The sequence below is a fragment of the Onthophagus taurus genome, chromosome 11 (assembly GCF_036711975.1).
Source record: "Onthophagus taurus isolate NC chromosome 11, IU_Otau_3.0, whole genome shotgun sequence".
Taxonomy (NCBI): domain Eukaryota; kingdom Metazoa; phylum Arthropoda; class Insecta; order Coleoptera; family Scarabaeidae; genus Onthophagus; species Onthophagus taurus.
The window spans coordinates 22,101,757-22,127,652 of NC_091976.1; the positions used below are offsets into that span (position 1 = coordinate 22,101,757).

General features: G+C 36.3%; 1 protein-coding gene across 2 annotated transcripts in view; it reads left to right on the top strand.

Annotated features, from left to right (window-relative positions):
• The window catches only part of LOC111418118 (chondroadherin), an 83,357-nt gene that overhangs the window by 24,615 nt on the left and 32,846 nt on the right, over window positions 1-25,896 (top strand). Inside the window, exons 2-3 of one of the 2 annotated variants that reach the window (XM_023050576.2) lie at window positions 5,188-5,318; window positions 13,164-13,235. The gene's annotated coding sequence lies outside the window, so the exon portion shown is untranslated. The remainder of the gene's footprint in view (window positions 1-5,187; window positions 5,319-13,163; window positions 13,236-25,896) is intronic. The other variant, XM_023050575.2, reaches the window with a different exon arrangement.

The following is a 25,896-nucleotide window of genomic DNA, read 5'->3' on the forward strand; positions in this document are numbered from 1 at the left end:
TGATGCCATTTATCGACCCAACCTTGTTTTTCTTAGTACCATAAAAGTCTGGCTCTTTTGTAAAGTTGCGTCAAAGGAAGACGTATGCGTAGAGATTAAAAGATGAAATTCGTTGGTAGACAGTTCTCCACGACACTGTCTGCCTCAGACCTCTCATCTAGTCAACACCAATTGTAGCCGAAGGATGAAATCTATCTCTAAGACTCACAAACGGAATACCTGCCTCGTGCAGGCCAACAATTCGCCTTCTTTCAAAGTCAGACAATTGGTTAAACCACGGTCTTCTACCAAGTCTAGGCATTGTTAACAATCGAAGAAACAACGTTCACTCACCAAATGCCATTTACACTTCTTTGTCATTCTATTAGCAATTCTTTGTGTATCGATATGATGTTTTTTTCGCCGACTTTTTACGTGTTGCAATTTTTTTGGCACGTGGTATATAAAGTATATGGTCACTTTGTGCCATTAGTTCTTGGGCTCACCACATCCAAATATCTAAAACTTTTTTTGCCATTTATTATATGTGCCTTTTTTTGCTTTTACGAAAATTACAAATGCAATTAATAGCAAATCAAAGTAGTACATTTGTTGAGAGAAGTTTGACAATCTCTCGTTTCAAGGTGATTTAGCTATAAAAGTAACTAATAAAAGTAAAAGGAACTGCTGACTGCACATTTATGATAGTTTCACCACTTTGAACTATATTCGTGAAACGATAACTAAACTATTACTATTATTTGATGAGTCTGCTTACTATAAACTAGTCTTGTAACTTATGTGTGCTGCATTCAATAAATAATTTAATATTAATTTCGTGACATCGCAAGATCTCTGCATTGCTACCCATTAATGAGCGTGAGATATTTTGTAAATTTTGTTAGTTTCGCAGTACCATCATAAAAATAACGACTCCAGTTAATTTCCTTTAACAACTATGTTGAAGATATGTTAAACGATTCGAAAACCCCTTTGGTATGGTAAAACTAAAACTCTTGAAATTAATTTACACACTCCGTTACAAGTTGCCCTTTTCCTTCCGAAACGGTAAGGTCCGGGTTCGTTGTTCGCTTCCTTCCTTCACCCCTGAGGAAGAATATCCAAACAAAGTGGAAGTCGGTAGTCTGCTCGTAGCGAAAAAGGGAAATGCAGCCGATAATCAAGTTACCCCATCGTAGATACGTGTTTCGGAGAGTTGAGGGACCGTTTCGGTCCTGGCAAGGCCAGTAACAAGCCGCCCTCGAAAGAAGGGGCTATAAATTCGTTTTAAATTCACCGGGAATACGAATCAGTCATTCTCGAGGAGTTTCGTCTCTTGCCCTATATACACACAGTTTGGTTTTTCTGTCGCCAGAGGCGCGTCTGCGCCCGGATTTCAATTACGCTTTGAAATTGTTCGGTTCTTCCCGCAATAGTGAGACGGCTCGTAAATTCTTACCTTAAATGCGGCGGTAATTGGATTTGGCCTTTTGAACGCCTTCCAACCGAGGTTTCTTCTAAACGCGGCAGCGGTTGTTGTCAAGGGTTTTTATTGAGACGAGACATTTCGGTCGTGTATTTTGACAACGCTCTTGAATTGTGTTACGTGTTTGATTTGGAACAATAACAACTGAAACGATAAATCGAAACTATGGGCTGTATAATAAAAAGAACGTAATAAAGATGGCTTCGCTATCGGTTGACAAACGCGCGACGACCTTATCAGAATTTGCCTCTGACGGGTGGGGTTAACTCGATTCGGCGACTTTTGCCGTTTGATTTATGGCGATTGCGCAGCCACGGGGGCATAGCGCCGGCTAAAATGTAAACACAAAACGCGACATCTCGCGCCGACTGACATTTTGAACAGAACACGTCTGAGCGGCTTTCCATCGAATTTATATTTCATCCATTTCGAAAATAAAGACGCACTAGACATCTTACCCATTTTTCTACTCATAACGTTTTTATTACCGACAAACAGTAAAATGGCGTTCATAAACATGCATATACTTTTATGGAAAGTGCATATTTGAACAACAAAAGTATTCAAGTAATTATTGTAATGTTTTTAAAGATTACCTCTTTTATATCGTGTGCTGCGAGTGAAATGTGGGAGTTATTTTTACATCCCTCACTTTAATTCTGTAATTATAGTGAGAAATCCAGATTTCAACTTTTCTTTCGTTTTGTATGCAGATAATTATACATTTCACAGAAAGGGCCGTTGGCCCATTCATAGGAGGCTTGAGTTTTTCCCGAAAAAAAGTCTGCGGACCACGCGACCAATTCTAATTACGCGGTGAGAATCTCAAGTGGTGCTTGTCCCAGTTCGCGTGCAGTTGCAAAAAGTCAAAGTAATTAGCCGTCGGGGCCAAATTACCACCTCGTCCAATATTTATCAAAGGCCGTTGGCTGTCATAGGGGGATTTTTCCGAGGGAAAATATAGTACGGTGGTGATTATTGCGCCCCTGTGTGCATGCGGTGCAAACAGATAAGGGGTGCATTGATTAAGTATTAAACAAAGCACGGAGCGGCGCTAATAAGATACTCGATGCTCGGTGCGGCCGCAATTTTCGTCGCCGTATTCCGTGACACTTTCAAAGCTCGCCCTCGAAACTTTGCAAACTCTCACAATACGGTAGAAATCGTAATTATTACGTGCCTAATGTTCCCGTTTGCGGTATAATTGTGAGATTATACTGAAAAGGGTTGTTGTTGTCTTGATATCCCGAGTTAATCAACATACGCTATTCTCTTTCTTACTATTGAGAAGAAACAAAGACCTTAGTGAAACGCCATGTCCATACTTATAAGTAGGCAATTGCCAGGAAAAGAGTTGAGCACGCCAGTCACGATTTCCATCAGGCAACATCAAGGGTTCAGCCGTTTCCGCCCACCCACACAATACAGCTAGTTATATCAAATTCTATTAGGTTCGTGGCACACCCAGAACCACATTTCTGCACGCATCCCGATCGGCTATCCCTAGAATACTTTTATCAATCCAGTATTTCCAGTTCATTCTCCTTCTCACCCCCACTAACCAATTTCGGTGTTTTCGCCGCTCTTTAAATGCCCGCGAATATTTTAACCGTTGGAAACAAATTAGGGTTTGGAAAAAGAGAACCGCGCCCGGACGTTGCTACATATAAAACTGGCTTTAGCCCAGACGCGTTTACGGCCCTTAAATACACCTTTTAAACCCGATAGCGGCTATAAAAGTTAACCGATGAGCTGCATTTACACGCCGTTCGGTTTCGGCAGCTACGCCCAGTTTGAAATTGAAGAGCGTTTGAATCGGTTGAATTTGTTTACTTTTACATCACTTCTTTTTTTTTCATGATGAAGAATTCAAAAGGAATAAAAAGGGGTAATTAAAAAAGGAAAAACTGCTTAATGGAGAATTAAACGTGATTTTAGTGTAACAAATGGCAAGTTTCGAACAATAACACTCTAATTACCCTTTTGGAAACCCTACAAAGTTTAATAGCGGAACAAACCTCACCGCAAAAACACTCCGGGACCGAAAAGCGTATTTATTAGCCGAAAACAACCGCCAACAATAACTGTTAACTTGCTAATGAGCTTATTTTTCACGCCAAGGGTCCTCGAGCCAGACATTAATTTTCAGACTAATTATTAATAATCCCGTAAGCACCGCCCTCCGATACAAAAACTTCCCTCGCTATGGTCGTAGCCCGCAAAGCTCGTGACGACACAATTAACCACCACGTAATTAATAACGCCAGGGACAAATGAGGTGTGAAGTAGATGACGCAACGCAAAGCGCAGCATTCTGCGGCCAATTCTATAGTTATTATCATTTTCCGCTTGAAAGCACCAAGAGGCATTCAGTGGTGGTGCTACGCCCCTGCCACAGGATCACACTACATTAGATTTGATCTGATTAGCACGGTGTTTTATATTTTGTGTTTTATAAAATTACGCTATACAACCAGCTAACACAATGACGTAAAACTTTAATCTCGAAATTTTGGTTATACCATCGTAATATTTTACAACATTGGAAAAGTATTTCGCGTTGAATTTTTTGATTATCATTACACAAATGGTTTCGAATATTTACGATACGCAAGATGTTCCAAACCGTTTCCATGCCAACATATCTTCAGACCGTTGTATATCCCCGCTACTCACCATCTAAGTTCAAGCGAGACTATGAAACAAGCTTAATCATATCTCCGTTACGGTAAATCATCTACAGTGCCTTCATTCATTTCGTCTACTACACCAACTTTAAGGATTAAACAACGAGTTATATCTTAAGCAAAGTTACATATATACGTATTAGTCAACGAGTTACTTAGTTAGTTTCTATTATTTTCAGAGTTATTAAGACGATTTCGTTCAATTTGATGTTGATTAAAAAAAATCATTTCTATTCTAGAACGATACGATTTCAGTTTCTCATTGAAACGTCACGGAAATTAGATACTCAGCGACTCTTCTCGTGAAAAGTAACGGAACTAAAAACGACCGATACCGTTTCACGAATTGCCTTTACGAGACTGCCGTTAACGCCGCCTGTAGCTGTACATATTTCTTATCCAACCTGGGATAGAGTGCAAAATAAGACCACGTAATTGTGCCGAAAACGGCATTGAGTACTTTTTATGGACCATAAAGTGGAGATTGCGCTAGTCAAGCTTCAGAAACGTTACCGCGGAGGCCTTTTTCGCGGAAGAGCCTGGTTCCGACGATTAAATCTGCGGGTATAAATTCAATTAAAGCCCATCCCCCTCGCGATAAATCAGCTTGGCGGGAGAGCCAACCGTTTTTTGCCGTCCGAAATATAATAAACGTTAAACATGACATAGGTTGGTCATAGATTTCTGGTATTTTTGTCGTTTTTCGCACCGATCCTCGAAATAAACAAATAAACACGACACTTTATATTGTCGTTAATGTCCGTAACAATTAATAAACGTACACTGAAATGTACACGAACCGTTTCAATGCCTGAAAATCAATATATTTTATGACATAAAACACCCGAATCGAACTATTTAAATTTACATTAACTTTTCATTTGAATTTTAAATAAATTCTATCTACCCCATTTAAAAATAAATTCATTAATAGGTAATCTTTTTAGCCAAACAAAACCCTTTCCAAATCCTGCTTAACAAGACTTTCCGTTCTGTTAATAACCAAAACACAATCCGATATCTTTGTAATTTCAGGCGGAAAGTGTAACGAAACGCGCCCTGCGAAGTATACCAGGAGGGGGATTAACGACCCATTCAGATATTGTGAAACTTGCTCCCTTCGGCGTGTTAATTCGAGCGTTGCGTGTCGAATTCGACGGTCCGAGGTGAGTTCGTTAGTCGAAAAGGGGGTTTCTGGTCTCTTTCTCGCTACGTTGTGGTAATAATATGCACAAAAACGAACGCGTTCGCTCAACGCCGATGTACTTTTCAACGTTTGAATGTGTCTGTTGAATGATGCCAGACATCTCGAATCCTTCGAGTTTCCAGGAAGGGAGACTTTTACCAATTTCACTATGAAACGAAATGAGATGTTTTCTTACCACAAAATTCAAAGTCATGTGATCAGATAAATCAAATCGATTTTTTTTAATAAAATGAAGGAAATAGGGTTTTACATATTTCTGGGAGTATTTTTTTAATTTCATTTGTTGCCATGCATATATCATTGTCATATTATAATAGAACTGATTTAACGATAATAGAAACTAAATTATTATGAAAGGTGAAGCTGAAGTGCACTGACCTAGAAGGTGAAGGGCCCAAAGATGGATTACATTTCAGGTCAGAGTTCAGAATTCAAGGTTTGGGTTGGTTTATTTGAATATCTACGAATTCTGCATATAATTCAACATTACATTAATTTGAACTTGATTATGAAATTCACTCTGACAATATGTATACAGATACCGGAAAATGTTTCAATTTCATGGACAAGCTACATTCTGAAAACGGATATTGCTTATCTCTCAAAGACATAGTGTGCCGTGGACATCGAATTACTGGAATTCTGTAATTTAATTAATGATTTGAGACATTTCAGTAACATGAACTGTAGACGATACGAAGTATACTCAATATAATTGGAATGTAGATCGAGCAACAGGCTGAATTGCAGAATACAAGATGTAATCTATTGCACAATTAAGGAACAAATTGTAATTTGAACATATTTTGACTGCGTTAAAATAATATTTATAAATATTATTATGAGATGTTACAAATCGCTGTGTGAAAACAAAAGGTGTGAAAAGGTGGACAATTTTTAACAATTAGCTTCCCCAACTTTCCATTTGTTTACAAAACCATAGATATAAAGATAGCCCGAGAAAAAGAAAAGAATCACTTAATCCTGAAGCTGCAGAAATCGACGATGCAAGCAGAGATAATATCATTTAAACATGATTATGCTCCATTGCCAACAATCACGTTTCAAACAGCGTGCGCATGTTCCCTTCCTCAAACGCTCTCAAACCTTGCCACACAAACAAGTTATTCATTATTTTATTATTATTAAGCGAGCTTAATCACAATTCAAAACGGTTTCTCGCACGCTAGCTTCTATATTATCCGCTTATGCCAATCCCCTGGATTTAATGCCTCTGCCACATCCTTTCTCTATGTTTTCTTGGCCTTCCGCGCTTCGTCATATTGTGTGACACCCATTCCATGACCCTTTTTTTCTCTTCGTCTGTCAATTCAAACTTCTTGCCTGATATCAACGTTCTTCACTTTATGTTTCCTTGTTTTTATGCAGCACCTTCGCATAAGTATTAGTTATTATTTCTATATAAAATAACTGTCAGAAGACGTTAACTATCATGCAGAGTTCTCTTCTTATCTCATTTTGAAACTCTTTTGAAACTTTTGTTTGATTTTTTCTTTACGCTTTTCTTTTCGGTGTATAAATCGCCAGGAATATGCCTTAATAAATGTGCAGAATCTTTCATATTTAGTTAATATTTTTTAATATCTAATCACACCGCATAGATATATTATTTGTTCCTGGCTATGTGTCCTCGACCAGTGTTGGCAAATTCATTAAAATCAAGAGATGAATCGTTTTGTAACAGTTCATAACATGATGTTGATGTCAAAGAAGATTTTATTAATTCACTTTTATCATTCAATGTTAAGCAAATTATGTAAGATATTGACAAAGATTAGACGTATTTTTGTCCATTTTTTTGCAAGTTACTCAAACATCCAGCCTTTTCTCAATAAATAATCCTCTTCAGAATGAGGAGAATAGCGCTTTCATTAACCGGTATATTCGCTTCAAAAATACATTGTTTTTGAGAAGAAAACTGTCAGAACTTAGGAAGTTTTGAATCCGGCATTCGATGGTTCACGTGACTTATTAAATATATTTTTTTTAACTGCGTAATTCCACTGACACGTAGACGAATTGAAAACGATAAGCGCTCGCCGTGTGAATTCGCTTTGATCAGCAAGTCCTGACATGTTCCGGTGCAAGTCGGCACCCACTGCCGTTTTACGTAGGCGAAATTTTATTTCTTTTTGACATTGTTTTTGACATCAATCAAACAAAATAAAAAGATAAGCATAGTTATGTAGACAACAAATTACAAACTGGAGCGTAATGATAAAGATGAAGATTAGCTTAGACCTGTTTACAGACATAATCAACATATGCTTTGTATTTGAAATAATTTGACAAACAACTTTGTATTTTGAAGCTGAAAATTATTGATTCAATGATTTGATTCATTTTTCGTCTTCCTTGCTATTTTAATGTATTCGATACTCATTGATTTATCTTTTGGCTTTGTTCGCGATACGACTTCTATCAAGAAACTTCAATGTTTTAGTTTTATAGTTTCTGACTGCTTTCGTTTTCTGCGTTTTTGTTAAATTCTTACTTGATTCTGATATCTTCCTTCTGGCTTCGTTTAGGCTTATTCATTTTCATCTTGTTATCTTGTAACCTTCTAGTTCCTAGTATATTTAAGCAGATTTAATTTGTTTCTGGCTTAATTCGAGGAATTTTCTTTCTGTCTACTTAAATGTTAATGATTCACTATTTCTAGTTTCTTTCTTTTGGGACTTCTTTGGGGGCTTCTTACTTTCTCTAATTTCCAGATTCTATCTGATTTCTTCAGTATTTTAGGTTCATTATTTCTAACTCCTTTTTTTCCCCTAAATTCTTATTTTTTTGGCTTCTTTTTCTTGCTTCATTGGGTTCTTGTGATTCCCACATCTTTTTGGCTCCTTTCAAATTACTTACTTTTTCGCTATCTCTAGATTCCTTGTTTGCTTGTAGCCACTTCAGTAACAACTTATAATCAACGGGACGTCTGATTGAATCTGCTACTTTAGAAGAAAGTACTACTACAGTGTATAATATAGATATCGCTTTGGTTTCTGTTGTTGTAAAGCTGTTTATTCGTTGAAACAACGTAGGAAAGAAAAAAATTATTGAGCTTCACACCGTTTGTAGAGTATAAAATTGAGCTTTATCGGTTATGAAACGATATGAACGAAGCATCAAGTAGTGATGATAATGGACAACTAAGTAAGTGTTAATAACATTGAAGATGTGATATTTTGTTAGGTTCAAAGATTTTATATAATTATATTAATATTGATTTTAGAAAAATGATTTTAAAATGCTTTCCATTGTGTGAGAAATTCAATTTGGATTGATACACATTTCAATTAATATGGAAATATAGTCACACTAATATTCGTGATGTAATCGAATCTAAATGTTGTCGAATTGCGGTTTGGTGCTGAATAACACGTCAATAGAATAATTAAAATTTACCTTTGTAATACAAAAATTGTTAAAATATAGGAAAAATGAACTTTGTTGATGCTTTATTCTTTTATGTTCAGTGAAACAGATAAAAAAAACCGCAAAATTTTTAATAAAATCTACTACCCCAATTTATTAATTAACCGGGTTCGTCTATTAGTTCATTTTATTGTTATTCAATTTTATGTAAAAAACGTGATGTGCGATAAAAATATTCAGAGACAAATTTTATTTTAACACTCATAGAAATGAAACGTACAAAAAATTGCTGTCAACATTTCGACTATATTCGATATTAATAAATAGTCGATAAACGAAGAGGATTTTTTTTGTTGAAGTATTAAAAAAAATTGGGAGCATTGCATTATAATCGAGCGAGATTAAACATGTAGCGCCGTTGACAATTTTACTATAAAACATTCGCCGTTACTAATTGACGCTAATAGAAATTGATGATTTTTATGTGTCGTTCGGATTTTTGCGTGCCATGTTCTGACTGATTTTTTACGCGATATGTTGATTTTTTGTTCGAATTTAATTCGTGCCGCCGCTAGCGCTTCCCGTAAAACTTTAATTCCGGGCCGAATTGTCAAAAAGTCGCGAAACATTTTAATTCTAGAGGCTGTCGGGTTGAAACAGAAAATCGATAACCCGCGTCGCGCCGATGTGGCGTTGCAAAAATTGCGATTTACGAAAGTCCTATAGAACAAAAGAGGAATTTTACCAGTATGAGTAAAAAGTATAAAGAGAAAACCGCGTGCGCAATATAACGCCGGAGATTTGAAACAATAGGGTCGTGAAAGCGCAAAGCGTAATCTCGTATGTAACAGCAAAGGAATAAATAATCTACTGGGAAATAAACACAAAAAGGTTTTCCGCTTGACGCCCAACGGCCTTTTAAATTTAAATTCGGATTGGGTCTCATCAACGCGAACAAGCTAACTTATCTATTAACGAGTCCGCAATGGTCCGCGCCCGCATTTAGAACCCTTTCCAAAAGGGAATTCGTAGCGTTACCAGCTTCGGTAATTGGTGCAAACAAGATCGTGGGTATTTCAACAAAACGCAGACCACCGAGGCGCATGTTCGTGTTGCATTCATACCAGTTGCTACTTCTGTTCTACCAACTTGTAGCAACCCAATACGTTTCGAACCTCCTAATCAAACAACATCTCATCCCATGTATCTCGAAAAGTTAAAAACAGCTACAAGGCAACAACTATTATTGAATTATGAATGGGGCAACTTTGGCCGCCGTTACAGGAGTCGATGTTTACGTGAACGTAATTGCGACATTCGATATCTGGCGGAATTTAATAAATAGCCTTTGAACATGCGAGGCGATAATGGTGAAGTTCAACAAAGTACAATGCCGGAAAGAAAAATGTTCGATAAATCGTGCTTATAAACCATTTATTTATTCCGATTTTATCTATTTAAAAAAAATTGATTATTTTACATTTAATAGCTATTGTAACGTTTATAATCTACACGATACTTAGCAATTTAGTTCAATTATTAAAGTAAAGATTTTTAATAATAGTGGTATAGTATTAAAAAATTTGTTTATTCTTTTACGGAGAAATTATTACATTTTTGTTTATATTTAGTTGCTTATTTGATTACCATGATGAATTTAATAATAAAATGCATTGACATTTAGTTTTTACTTTCTTGATTCTTAATATTTTTATCTCGCTTATGTTGTAATTTAATTCGTTCTATTTATCGTGCTCTTGGTGGTGTATTAAGTTTCTACTCCTCTTTTCTCTGTATAACATTCTTGAACTCGTCATTAACTCACCCTGTTTATTTTCTCTAGCTACGATGTTGCAAAATGATACTGGTTAGGACGTACTATTTTAGTAATGCTGCCGCATCAAATTTTAAAATATTAATTTATTCTTGCTCTTAATTTCATATCGCTATCTATTTTCGTTTGATGCACAACCTAGATTGTGAAGATATTATATCGTACCTTACTGATACTGCATTGAAGAGGGTTGTAACCAATAAATGTATGTAATTAACATCAATCTTTTCGTTGCGTTTGATTTCCATCCATGGTTTGCCTGCTAGTCTGCAATTCCACGACCGCCAGCTTCATCGCCAGCTGTTCTTTCCGGGTACAGTATTCGAGTTTAGCCGTACATCTCTTAAGACGACCAAAACCCGAATGTTTCTAGTTCCAGTTCTAGTGTTAGAACTAGAATCATTCGGGTTTAGCCGTGTTGAGAGCCGCAAGGCTAAACTTTATTGTTTCTAGTTCTAGGGCTAGTATTAGAACTAGAATGATTTGGGTTTAGCCTTGCGTCTCTTAAGACGGTAAACCCGAATGTTTCTAGTTTTATGGGTAGTGCTAGAATTAGAAACATTCGGATTTAGCCGTACTTCTCTTCTGACGGCTAAACCCGAATGTTTCTAGTCATTCAAGAAAGGTAACTGTTTAGCAGCTTCCGTTTCCATGGTAAATTTGATCATGGGGTTTTGCGAGATTAGGTGGTTTAGGAACTTATATGCTGTTTTCTATGGAACGAAACCAGGAATAGCCAGAACATAATATGTGCTCATTAATACTTTTTAATGTTTCCTCCAGATTTCTTCAGGGTTGAATTAGATTGGGTGACCACTTCAAATTTGTCGCCATCGAGATTCTGAATAACCTTTTTGATTTTTCGGATTAATTTGTATCTCCACTATAACCCTGGTTTTTAGTTGTTCTTTAACCTGATTAACGAGTGACCAAAAGTGTGTGGTCGTTTAGGTTGGGTTGGGTTGGATTGGTGTCGAGAAAATAAAGGACGAGAGTTGTTAATAGTGTATCTCTAAGCGAAGATATGTCTTAGACCAACATCAGCTGGCTTTAGTTGTACTAACTGTAATGTGTATTGATAGAGAGCAAATTTACCGCGGTACTTGGTTGTCACGCCCGAGGTTTGTTCATTGTCAAGTATTGCCAAGAAGTTAAAGCGTGTTAATTATAAAAGACTACAGTAAATCTTTAACAAGTTGACTGCTACAACTAATTAATGAGAATCATTATAGATACTCAAGCAATAAATGCAAATATATCTCATAGCCTCAAGAACAACACTTAAAACAAAGTACAGTGGCTTTCATAAACCAACTTATGTGTATCAGGAACGGTACACATGACAGTCAACCTGTTAATAATAGAGTCACCAAAGAAACATAAAGTTATCTGCTCATATTCAACCATCTAATTCGCTTGATTTTTCGTGTAATTTGCGGCTTTGTAAATCAGTTGTTGTAGGTGCTCCGTCAAAACAAGTGTCGACTTTATAAAAAAAATTTTCGATAATTATTCGCTGAACTTATTCAAAAATATGTCAATAATGGATCACTGAGCTTATTGTATCTAACAAATCAGTGCTCGTGTTCAAAGCGATTAACGTTACCAACTATTTTTTTATTTAATTTATTATTGTTCAATGACGTTATATCACACATGCGTGTACAGTTTCCAGGAATTATGGTCCCGGTACATCAAAATGTACAGCATTAAATTTAAATTGCGAAAACCATTATTACCATGTATTAAAAAAGTATTGAGTAGGTAATAATACAATGTTGTGGTAATTATTTCACCGACTAATTGCACTGTACCTATAGAATCCTGCGATAGATTTTGGCTTATTGTTTGTTAGTCGTCATAAACATTTCCATCACAAAGGTACGATATCGTGCTGGCCGCTGAGGGTAAATGTAAATTATATATAAACCCCACTCGATATAATAGAGCCGGATCATTTGTCCCGTAGAGCATAATCAGCGCAACAAACAGAATTACCGTCCGTAACTACTCCAATTGGTCGAAATTTTGCAAAAGGCCATCCCGCCAGAGTTAACGCCGTCATCCCAAAATCTATTTATTTTGTGCGAATTTAACCGAGCCAATCGGTTATCATTTAAATAATCCGTTTTAACTCTAAATCCGGGTTTATTTTCATTTACGAGCGATTAAGTAGTTTATGATATCTTCATAGCCGCGACGGTAAATGTACCTACATCGATTGAATAGTACCTATAAACGATCAACAAACATTTTCAGGATGTTCTCGTTAGGTTGGTACATCATGCGAAACTCGAGAAGAGTTGATAACGCCCTGGTTTTCTGCATAATTCACACGGGCGACCGTGACTCGATTACAAATTCACGTGGCGCTAAACAAAAATGAAAAAAGTTTTCGAGTTTTAACCGGAAGGGCGTTTGAGATTCATGGGGTTCGCGTTTCCGCAGCCGAGACCCTTGCCGAGAAGTTCCTGGATGTTGAAAGATTAATCTCGAGAACCGTTGGAGTTTTCGTTCTATAAATTTGATAAATTTTATTGTATGATTAAGTTAATTTCCCAAAATGTTATTTTGTTTCAGGTTTCTGTGTTTTTGGATTAAGATCAAATTGGAGAAATTCATGCTTCAATGACTTCTATATAATGTTATGAGGTGCGTATAAATTTTATATCTAAAAAAGTGATTTTGAAAGAAAACGATTTCAATACGTCAACATTCCCTTCGTAAATCGCCCTCTCAAGAAAAACTTTTTCATGATATATAAACGCGTTTCAACTTTTTCCGTACATCCTTCCCTAAAACCTTATCGCCATACTTCCCATGCCAGCTAGCGCTGCAAAGAGATTTATCTACGGTTTCTTTGAAAGGCCCCCAAACGGGCGTTTACCGTCGTCGTTCGAATTTAAATCGCAACAACGAAGGTTCCGGTCAGGGCTGTTATTAATAATGGAAATTTACGACATTTCCGCCATGACCTTATACCTACCATGCGGCGCTACCGATAACAATAAAACGCTCGCGGAAGATAACTTGAAGAACAATCGGCCGTTACCGTCCGGCCATAAACAAACTCCGGGCGTAAACACGAATATCCGATATTACCGCTTAAGGATAGGGGGGAGGGTTGCCGTGTGAGGATGTCGTAAACTCGACGATATCCCTTGGATATATGACATTTCAGATGGCTTAATAATGTTCGCTTAGAATCCTGATGGGATTAATAAAAACGACAGATAGAATTGGACTGAAATGATTATTTTTGCTTTTCATAAAAACTGTTTACGATCGAAAATAAGTTTTAAAGCTTTACGTCAATTCACTTAAAAGTGATAATGTTTAGAAGCAATTTTGACACCAATAATATTAGAGACTTTTAATTGTCGTTAATGCAGCATCATCATGAATAAAGTTATTCACTCAAACAATGCAGGAATCCTGGTCAAAGGAAAGGGATTAATTTTAATTTTTTTTTAATAATCAACAAAAAAGCGTTCTGCCTTCGAACTATTTTTATATCAATATATTGTGTCAATGGCATAAGAACAAAACTCAACAAGTTCGCGTCATTGCAGGTTAGAGTCATGGAAAGGTCTATAAAGCTTTTCAAACTGACATTGTGAGATGGGAAGACAGCGTAAGAGATTTTGACACAACCACATCCGTAGAATGTCATATAACAGACTGACGATACAAATAACCCGCCTAGAATTAGGTCGCCAAAGAAATGGCGAGGCAATCAACTTCTCAGGAGATACTTCAGAGCTTATCAAGAACAACAAAACAGTCTAGAGAGAGTGGAAAAAGAAGAAAAGATTAGGTTGTTAACCCATAAGCTTCCTCAGCGGAAGAGTAGTACAGAAACTAAAACACCAGAACTATATTAACCCAGATTCAAGGGAAATTTGAACATCCTGATCAATGAAGATGACAACGAAAACGATAACTCTTGAGAAGACTACGCAACCTTGGAACCTGAAATAGAAGTGAAGGCAACAATAATGATGTCGAAGAATAGAGATCGAATTAGGGGTGACGTACTTATCTCTAAACTACATAACATAACATGTATATATGGCATATGGAAAAATGAAGAGTGATAAATTATGTTGTGGAAAGTGTAGGCCGATTATGCTGCTAAGCATTGTCTACTTGTCGAAGAAATAATTAAGAAATACCAATGCGGATTCTGGAATGGAAGATCTACGACTGACCACCAACTGTTTATCCTGAAACAGAATATGGAGAAATGTTATGGATATAATAAAGATCTGCATTTAATGTTCATCACCTTCAGATAAGCCTTCGATATCGTAAACCGAAGCAAATTACAATCAATATTAATAAAGCTAGATATTTCAAAGAAACTCGTCAGCTTCGCAATGATGACAATGTACTAATCTAAAGCAAAAGTAATAGTACAAGGTAGAAGGTCGGAACCATTTGCCATTAATAATAGTGTTATATAAGGGGATGCAGTATCAACGTTACTGTTCAATCTAGCACTGCAATATGCAATTGGTGGCAATATGCTGAGTACAACTTTGAAGGTGTGGAAAGCATACAACATTGCATAAAAGACAAAATAATAGCTGGAAACGCATGTTACTTCGTTTACAAAAAGTAATTCCAGTCAAAACTGCTGTTTAGAAGATGAAAATTATTAGTATATAAAATGATAATAAGATCGGTTGTAATATATGGAAGCGAAGTCTGATTATTTATAACAAAAGATGAGAATAGCCTAAAGATATTTGAAAGAAAAATATTACGAAGAATTTTCGGGGCAAAACGAGAATGGAACGTACTTACGTCGTTTTAATGAAAAATTAAACAACCTTGATGAATGAGTAAACATTGTTGGTTTGCCAAAGCTCAAAGAACCTTCTTATTGTTTGGGACACATCTTAAGAATGAGTGAAACCAGAAAAGCAAAGAAAGTATTTGTGAGCAAACCAAAAAATAGCCAAAAAATAGGGGAAGACCTAAAATGAGATGGTGTGAGTAACGACATAAAGAAGCTGCAGGTTCAAAATTGGAGAGTGACAGCACTTCATAGAGTGGAGTGAAGGCAGATTATTCAGATGGCCAAATCTCACCAAGGGATGTAGCGCCACAGGATGATGAAATCCTCAGAAATTAATTTTTCACCAGTTCTCATCCGGTGGGTATGTGTAGGTACGAGGTATGTTTCCAAACATTAATCTAACGAGATTTATTTCTGAGTTTCAATCGGATATTTTCGGCATAGGTGCGGGTTTAGGTAACTCTGTCCAGATTTCCTTGTACTGCTTGCTCTTCCCAACCTTTAGAGTGGACTCAGAAGCGGTGGCAGATAGCTCCCTCTTAGCACCCTTTTTTGGTCCGTGATATCGCAATTGAGCTTCCGAAACCCAAGGTTTATGGAGGAATCAGCTGCTCCCATAAGCGGAGATGGAGGGTTGTTGTTTTTTTTTAAATCAGGTATCTTTCTGCCACCTCCTATGTTGTGTGTGTGTGGCGTTCTTAGAGCTCACCCTTCTTAAAACTAATCGTTAATATCGTGTTCGCGTCGACTATGTTGGAACTAATAATGAAAGTCAGGTAAGCTTCCTAACAGAGAATAATAAATACCGTATCCATAGAAAATCTATGTACCTGAGTACTAAAACTTATGTACCAAATAGAATTCAAGTTCAAACTTTCTTTTACAGTTCAAGTTCTTTCTAGTTCTAAGTTCTACAGACGATGATGTTCTGATAAAAAGATAATACCATGAATTTATAAAGAAACTCAAGACAACAAATCAATATTATCGCTAAAAATGATTTTGTAGAGGGGTTAATTTGTTCTAGTTGTCCCTAAACTGTATGGCTTCAGTTTCGTATAAATTCCATATGTCGCTCGATATTGTCTCCGAAATAATTAAAGTCGGCAAAAACACGCAATTTTTGTATTTTTTTTCTACCAAGCATTCTTTTGTGCGACGTACGATTGGCTTTTATTGTATATCGTTGCAATTCACTTAATTGAATTCCTACTATGTCTATATGTTCGTATAGTTTCGAATCCTTATCATCTATATATTCGGCTCGTAAACAATTGTAGACGATTACACAAAAAGAAGAACTTTATGATACAGTAATCAATAAAAATAAAAAATATAATCGCTGGATGTTTTTGAATATAAAAAAAGAGCAAGGGATGTAAATTACAAAGGGTACAAGTAGATTTAATGTAATCCATGAATATATATAATAATACCGATGGTTGTATCGGTTTATCATCTGTAAAGGGTCGATCGATATGTGAACGGTTTGGGCTGACGCTAAAGCAATTAAAAATCTGTAATTGGTTTGATGCATGAATAGATAAAAACGCTCTCGTCGGCTGGATGCAAACAAGCTTGTGGATGAGCTGTGGCCGACCATCCTATGTATTGCATTAAAACTACATGCGGTTCTCAAACCACATTGAAACACCCCAACATCTCCAAAAATAAACCAGTAGGACAACTCCTAAAAAATTATGTTTACACAAACGATAAGCAATTTCCTTTTTAATTAATAAAAAAATCTATGATTACTTTGAAGTTTGTTAAATAATCACGATAATATTAGTAAGTATTGGATCCATGTTTCGATTACAAAAAGTTTGGAGAACCCTGAGTAACGGTCATCGAGGAGCAATACGGAAACGCAAACATTTGCTGTTACAGATCCGACCGAAATAATTATTGCTTTTCCGAAAGATTGATGCCTCAAGCGGAGTCGTTCGATCGAAATTGAAACGCTCTTTACTTTTTATCAAAACGATGCCGATCCGCAACGCGACTGTTCACTCTCTCCTTCCCCCCATCATCGTTTCCATCCGACGCAAAAGCTACCAGAAGAGCAGAAATGGACGAGCGTCCATTCCAATGCACCGGATGCAAGCTGGAAAGTTGAAATTGATTTCGCTTTAATTAGACGCTTGCAAGTTATTAACGCAGCGGTAGTTATTACGTAATAAAAGTGGGGGACGAGGCCGTTTCTCGTGCTTCAACTACGAGAGTGTCGATATTGATTTTACCAAGTGACTGTTTAATTAACGTGGAAACTCGGTATGATAACTGAATATGTTACGAGTTATTCGAAAAAAAAGTTTTTTTACAGCTTTTTCTAGTTAGAAGGATTAAAGTTAAACAAATGTTATGATTTGAAACACGTAAAAATAAAATAGATGATTAAAAATTTTATTTGTCTTTTCAAATTTAATTTAGTTCGTTGTTAATCTTGTAAATACGATACCGACTATCGGTATTAAATTCGGACTTGGTCTTCCATAAAAGTTTATAATTCGGATGAAGGTAATAAAAGGAACTCTACGATATCCTTTGTCCGGCAATTAAACCCTTATCTGCGAACGTTCGCGAATTGTACAATTACAACCGGGTACGTGAGTAGTTTAATTAATAAATACCATGTGGACTTGAGTTTAGGCCCACTCGGATATGGACCGCTTTCCAACATGAAAAGCAAGGCTACATTAAATATTTACGATTAATTTTGTTGGAACCCATTAAATAATGCGAAGCCGGCTTATGTATAATGCTTACTACCTCCGAGTTCATAAATGTGATACTATTAATAAGTATTAATTAGTGTTATGAAAATGAAAAACTTTAATTATTTTAATGAAATAGTATATTGTGATATTAAATTGATCTACATCTAATTACCAAGTCACGTTTCTGACACATTCCTTCATGTTCTATATCACACCTGTTGACAGTAAAGCTCTGATATACAAGGGTGTCATAAACAAGCAACCTCGTAATACAACATTCTGGCTGACATTGTGTTTTACCACTTGAAACATCCCCCTATTGTATAAATTTATCATCTCAATTTCGAACACGCGATTCTTTTTGAGGTTAACGCTATGAATTATGATAAGTGTGGTCAAGCAGTCCAATAAAAACCTAAGTGCTGTGCTGGTCAAAAAAAAAATAAAAGAAATGGGATCGTTTGGAGGACGAAATATGAAACTTATACCCGGTTAACAAATGTGGAACATTTCGACCATTAGACCGGCGGAACCGCGTGATATTGGCAGCGAGAATGCGGCATGAATCACTTAGGTTCTTGGTACCATCTCGGCGATAGATATGACCCTCCGCCTAAATCAATAGGGATGCTTGGAACTCGCCGCCGCCACCGCGCTTCCTCAACTCCTAATTCACTAAACTTGTCCTCCGGAAAGATGTATTTTCAATAAAACTGAAAGCTCTTAAATCAACCGTGTAATGGGATTCGCAAACGCTTCCCTCTACTTTGTTTGATACAGTTCAGTAATATCCGTCAAAAGTTTTCATCGAGACGGGTTTAGGAAGTAGGTACTTTTTGAGATTATAATGTTAGAATAAATTTTAATCTTATTTAAGAAAAAACATTACAAATAAAAATGAAATTGGAAATTTAAATAAAAAGGATACACAAAGAAAGAATTTCTAAAACAAAGAAAAATCCATAAGATAATTAGTTAAATACTAGTTAAGGTTACTATAACAGTTTCCACAAAATCCATAAATATTTAAAGTTTCCAAACCACTTTGTTAATTGGAAAGCTGTGCGTCGAAGTGGGCTCGTTCTTGCCGACGACGTGAACGAAAGTGGATTTTCGAGGAGTTTACTTAAAAACAGATTAACTTTTATTAGTATAAAGAGAGGAAGTTGCCCGAAATTCACCACTTTGGTAAATTTATCTTTCTTCCCGTAGTCTCCAACTTAGTTTTTGTTGTTAAACGTTTTACCTCAAAGTGTTGATATTTAGGAGATTTTTACGAGAAAATAAATAAGAAGCAACCTATCAGAATGAACACAAAAGGATCCCACATTGTCCTGCAGCCTACACCCGATGTTGATTTATTTATTATTCAAGGGAGAGAAGCCCTTAGACGCCATAAAAATATTTTCCAGCTGCAGACAAAATAAATTTATTGCGGTAGTACTCGCTTCGTGCACACACCGATTCCGGACCTCCTGCGGCCTTCCGGAACCCAGTTCGAACCGGCTCTCGGTTCCGGCGTCACGACCAGATACGTGTGCGGTTGAATTATTTGATTATGGCAACAATTCACCACCTTCGAACAGTTGCGTTATGTTATTTTCGAAACCGCCGCCGATGTCAGCGTCTGGGACAGACTTCGAACCTTTTGCTCCCAGATAAAAAATAAAAGTCGAAAACGAGTAAAAACTCACTGTGGGATTTTTGCGGTTGGGATACAATTTCCCTACTACGATTCAAATATTTCGAATGTTCTCTTTGTGTGCTGGCGAAAAGGTCCGGGGTGGCAAATAAAATTTAAATTTCAATGCGACCCTATCGAGATTTCTAAATTGTAACCTGTACAAATCCAAAGGAATACAAATTTTTTTATATCTTTTTCAATAAATCTAATAACTTAAGTAAATTCAATATATTAAATTATCTAACTATCTTATTATCTAACTTCAACATAGATATTTAGAGGTACACATGGAAATGTTTGAAGAAGAAGCGTTATGAAAGAATCCGTAGAAAGAAAGCAAAGCTATGATTTCGTTACGTGTATGACACATTTATGATCTGGCAGCATGGAAAAAGCGGTTTGAGAAGTTTCTAAACCACCAGGACTGGCAACACCCCATAGTCAAATTTAGCGTCGATACAGAAGCTGCTAAACAGTTACTTTTCTTGGATGTTTTAGCCAAAAGGAACACAGAACTAGAAATATTTGGGTTTAGCCGTCTTGAGAGACGGAAGGCTAAACCGGAATGATTCTAGTTCTAACACTATACCTAGAAGTAGAAACATTCAGGGTTTAGCCGCCAGAAGAAACGCAATGCTAAACCCGAATGATTCTAGTTCTAACACTAGACCTAGAACTAGAAACATTCGCGTTTAGCCGTTCTAAGAGACGCATGGCGCAAGCGGGCTAAAACTCGATGGTATCATTCTTTAAATAACATTTTTTTAATTACAATAGGTTGTATGTCAAAATCTGACGGAGACCTGAGCATGCCGCTATGTTGAGGGGCTTTAACCTCACTCCTCTTGGTCAAGAAGATAATACAATTGCTGGATATGGGATGACTTCAAGAAAAATGTTACGGAATCTAGATCTCGAAGTTAACCCTCATACCAAGTAAATTATCTTTTGTTTAACGATTCAGCAATTCCATCACTACTTGTGTTCCAGAGAAAGACTGCCCTCGATTTTATCGCCCTATTTCATTGTTCTCCATAGGAATGCTATTCGAGGCGCACTTTAAGAACAAGTTGTTGACTGCAGTTTTAGAGAAGTGGCAATTTGGATTAAAACCCGGTAACTGTATCAACGATAAAATAATTATAAACGTTTTAACTTTGAATTAGCTCAAATCAGATCGTTCCTCAACGTCATTTTCATTAATTTCCACTTTCCACCTCTGCATACAATATTTTCAGTCGCAATGTACTTACAATTCTGAGATTGCATCTCTCATTCCTGGTAATTGCGGTTTTACTGCGATGTTTACGATTTAATACAAACTCACCCATACAATAACATTTTTAAGATAAATATAAGATGATTTAAAGTAGTACATAAAATCGCTTAAATGCTTAAAATTCTTTAACTTACCTTTGTAACCATTCTTTCAAACATTTTAAAAGAATTAACTAATATTAATTAAAACTTAATTAAAATTCATTAATCTGCTGTGAATGTAGTAAGTACACTACTTGAATGTGGAGTAAATTTCTAGTGTCCACTTGACAATACGTATTCCAGTTGTTAACACAGCAATGGCCTCAGCTTAAGTAATGCAATTTAGCAACCCACCAAAGCATAACACCGTACAGCCAGAATGTTACTCATTAGCAACCGATGTCAGAGAGTTAAACCGTGCTAATTAATGCATACCACGTAGCAACCAAAACAAACAATAAGATTGTTTGCAAATTAATAATACAAATTAAACGGAAATCGACACAAATTCTATACCTTTAATTTTTTTTATTTTCGTTGAAAAGAAACATTGTAATTTATGGTGGACGTTATTGTTTTTGAAAAGTGACGTTCTTTATCGGATCGTAACCGCAATCTGGGCAACTTTTAATTGCCGACATTCGACTGTCAAACGCCGGTGTCAGTCGATTCGATTTACGGCTACACTCGAGTCGAACGGTCTGATAATGACACTTCGACGACAAAAGAAGTCCGGCTGGTGGTCGTAAAGCTTTTCGAAGCTTCCCAAAGCTCACGCCCAAGATTTATTGGTCACGTCTTCATAAAGTCTACTAGACGCCCGTTTAGTGGTTCACCCCAAATTTGTCAATTTCGAGACTTTTTGTGTTACTAAACTGGATATTTCGATTTTGTGATGGAAGAAGTTAGTTCTCGAATAAAGTATCAGTCAGGTTCAATTCGCAATTGATCGGCGCAGGTACTCCGCCTTTCCAAATGTATTTCCATTTATTCCATCAAAACTCGTAGCCCCTCGGGGGGACTGAGATCAAAGGCAAAGTTTCCTGACCGTCTAACCTCCGTCCTTCGTGCACTAACAGAAATTTCCGAGAGTAACGTAGGTCATGAAATGCGTACGTAAGCCAACAGGACGAGAGAAGGACCGGCATCATCCGATCCTGCAGATGCAGAATCGCTACTTCCGCTGCAGAGGAAAGTCGAATAGATTGGAATAAATATTTCGAGGAGCGGTTCGAAAACCCTTATCGTTGTCGGCTTATTCTTGTTTCGTTTTCCCCGGCTCCGCCACCATTACACGATCATATTTATATTAGGACGAGGGACACACACGGGCGACTCCTACATTCAAGATTAGGTACCCAGTAGAAATTGAAAAATTATTTTATGGCCACTGCGCCACCCACGGGAATTTCGTTCGATACGCCCTTTTAATCCATAGAGCATTATCGTGTGTCTCCATGGAATATCCGACCGTTGTTTTAACTTAATCGATATTTATGTGAATCGAAATCCCATTTTTATTCTGTTAGATCCATTTTTTTTAATTGAGATAAAAGGTAAAATAAAAGCGCCTTTTAGAGATTCGATGTAAAAAAAAATTCTTTATATACATACATGTGAGCAATAATATGAGAATTATAGCAAATAAATTAATAATGCCTTAAATGATACTAGTAAGTTGATAACGAGAGAGAGGATAACATGCGAAAAAGGAAATCTTAATATTATTTCTATTAAAATGCTTTTATTAAATTTGCACGGAACGTTAATAAAAGCGTAATTTGAATCTTGGAGCATTACGAAATTGCGCTTAATAAGAATTATTGCGTTTGTCGGCGAGTTTTAAATGAAAAAGTACTTATAGACAAAAAATAAATAAAAAGGAGAAGAACAAAGATTGTCTCTAAGAAAATTCGAGAGAAAGCATGACAAAAATTTGGTCAAATATTACTCCAAAGACATTGTGAAACACTACACTCAAGATTATGTCACCTAAACAATAATCATTTTTCCTTCTTAAAGAAATAATTAGAGTTGAGTGTTATCTAATTAATACTACTTTACAGCGATAATGTCCCGCTGAAATCCTAAACGATCTAGAAAAGAAGACAGAAATGTGTCTATATTGTTTGATCACCAGCATACTGCTTAACACTGGATTCTGCTTGTAGAAGACTAGCTATTGCTGGTAGAAAATTAAGTACTCCTAGAAGACTGTCTTTGCTACTGCAGGTATCTGGTCTTCTGCATGCAAAAAGCTAGATACTACTTACAGAAGACTAGACACTGGTAATATAAGAGGAGATATTGCTTGTAAAATACATGATACTGCTAATATAATAGCAAATACTGCTTATAGAGTATTAGGAACTTATTACTGCCAATAAAAGACACTGATTGAAGGTATTGTTGTAGAAGTGTAGCTGCTACTTGCAGAAAAGTAAATACTACTGGCAGAAAGCTACATATTGCTAATGGAAGACCATACACTGCTTGAAGCAGACTAAATGTTGCTAATAGCAAACAAGATACTGAGGACAAAAGATTAGATCCTACTACCATATTCTAGACACCGCTAGCTGAAAATGAGAGATTAAAAACTGTGGTTATACAACCATTTAAATGTAATTTTATTTAATGTTAGTAATTTGTGTAAAATGTATGTAATTTATCTTTATTTAACGTCCCAGAGTAAATGAAATATCATGTGATTCTAAATTTCGAGCTAGTTGCTCGAGGTCCACGTCGGTACACGTCCTGAAAGGTTTTTGGGCTCTCAATTTTCTGTTTTTTCAAGTTAATGAGTTGGGTTATCTAATTTTCTGGATTGGAATTGAGTTGTTTCCAATACATTGTTTCCAGTACAGCATTCCCAGTATCTCCAAGACACCCCAACAACAGTAAACGTTGTGAAAAGAGAGGCATTCTTTGTCAATATCAACGCATTTCACACAACACCAAGATCTCACTGCATACTGCAATCGTATGTTGTTGCTTAGCGAATGATTCTAAATGGGGCTTTATTGAAGTTCTGATCTAACCCAAAATCTTTCCTAAACATGTAAGCAATATTTGGTTGAGAGATCTAAGCAGAAATATTGTTAGGCGTCATATCAAAACAGAACAATTCAATATCTATAGGTGATTCTCGTGTTTTTCCACGATCTTAGTATGCGGATGCAAAAATTATTTACACGTTTTGGCTAAAATAAATATAATTGAGTACTTTCATTTTAATGATCTTCCAGAAAATCCTAATAATTCGCTGTTTTGAAGTCAATATTCATTGGACCATGAATTAATTCCTTTGATGTTTTAATTTAAAGAGAAATTATGATATGAAATTGTTGGAAATATCACGTAATACTCGCATATTAATGAACTTGTATTAATACAATATTAATCGTAAATTGTGGAAATAAATTTTAGCTTTCTCAAAATACATTTTAAATATCGGTGATTGTTTCATATTATTATTAAAGTTATCCCAATCATCATTTTTAATTTAAAACTTATTTAATAATTTATTTCAATATTGGTATATTTTATTTATAATTTAAAAATAACATTACTTTGTATTTGATTACGGATTTAATTATTTTTTATAACCAATTTTAGAATTCCCTTTATAACCATTACTCTTTATATTTCGCTTTATTATAAATATGTATTTATTACTCGATTGTTGACGAATAATAATTTATGAGGAAACTTCAAATGTCATTGTAAATTCAATAATCCTGATGATGTCAGCGATTGACGTAGAAACGTCGGCAATTAAAACTTATGGCCCTCGTTCGATGGGTTGGCCGACGCGAGCTCTCCTGTGAGGTACTTGGAAGCCTCTTCAGGATAATTATCACTGTTGATCTATCGCCGGTCTGATTTACTGCATGAAGTTGGCGGCAGCGCTCGTGTTTGCCTAATTAATCACGTGTTTGCGCTCCTCTCCAGTGCAAAACATAATAGATAACCCTACACGCGTATAAAAACCAAAGGGGTCCTCAACTTTAAAGTGAGCGCATATATCAACGGGTCGGATTGCGGAGGGCGACCACCGAGGTTTCTGAGGTGTTGAAACTAGGTATTCGCCAGATGATGCCTTTCGGAACAAGAAGAGTAGGGTAATAGTTGATGGCGTGACTGGACCGTAAAGTTTGTTAGAGTTTTGTGGTCGCTTTGTCTTCATGTTGTATAAAGACTTTTTCTATTAATCGATGTGAACCATGTTCACAAGCAAATAGAGAGATAAAAGGGAAATGCTAATTAGTTTGCCGTGATAAACGAGTTGAAGGATGAGAAGTGAAGCGGAATTGATGGGTACTTGAGGAAACTCCGATAGGCGTAGCGAACGAGTACTCGTCGCTCTTTTAGAGTGGCAAAAACCTGACGGGGGAAACCAAAGGAGTGAAGAAACGAGAGAGAGAATAAGAACGGGGTGTAGTAATGGGAAAAAACCTCCCCGTTTCGTCGCCCTAAAATAAAATCGATAATGAATTAAATGTTGTAACCGATTTAGAAGGCCGACGAACGGTTTGAAATTTGAATTTAATCTCTTACGAAATTAATCCAATATTTCACGGTGAATCCAGATTTAAATTGTCAATATTTTCTCCATCCCTTTAACAAAAAATATTTTCTACTATTTTGAAGTATTTTTAACTAAAAGTAAACTGGAACTAAAATAAACCCTTTAGTATTGTTCACGTACAAACAAACGCCACTTAAGAATTGTGTCCAATAAGAGGCTGATGTCACGACTATTATCCACATCTACAACATTATATATAAGAGTGGCAAGAACAGTACTGCTTCTAGATTACTAGGAACTATTGTCAAAAGAAT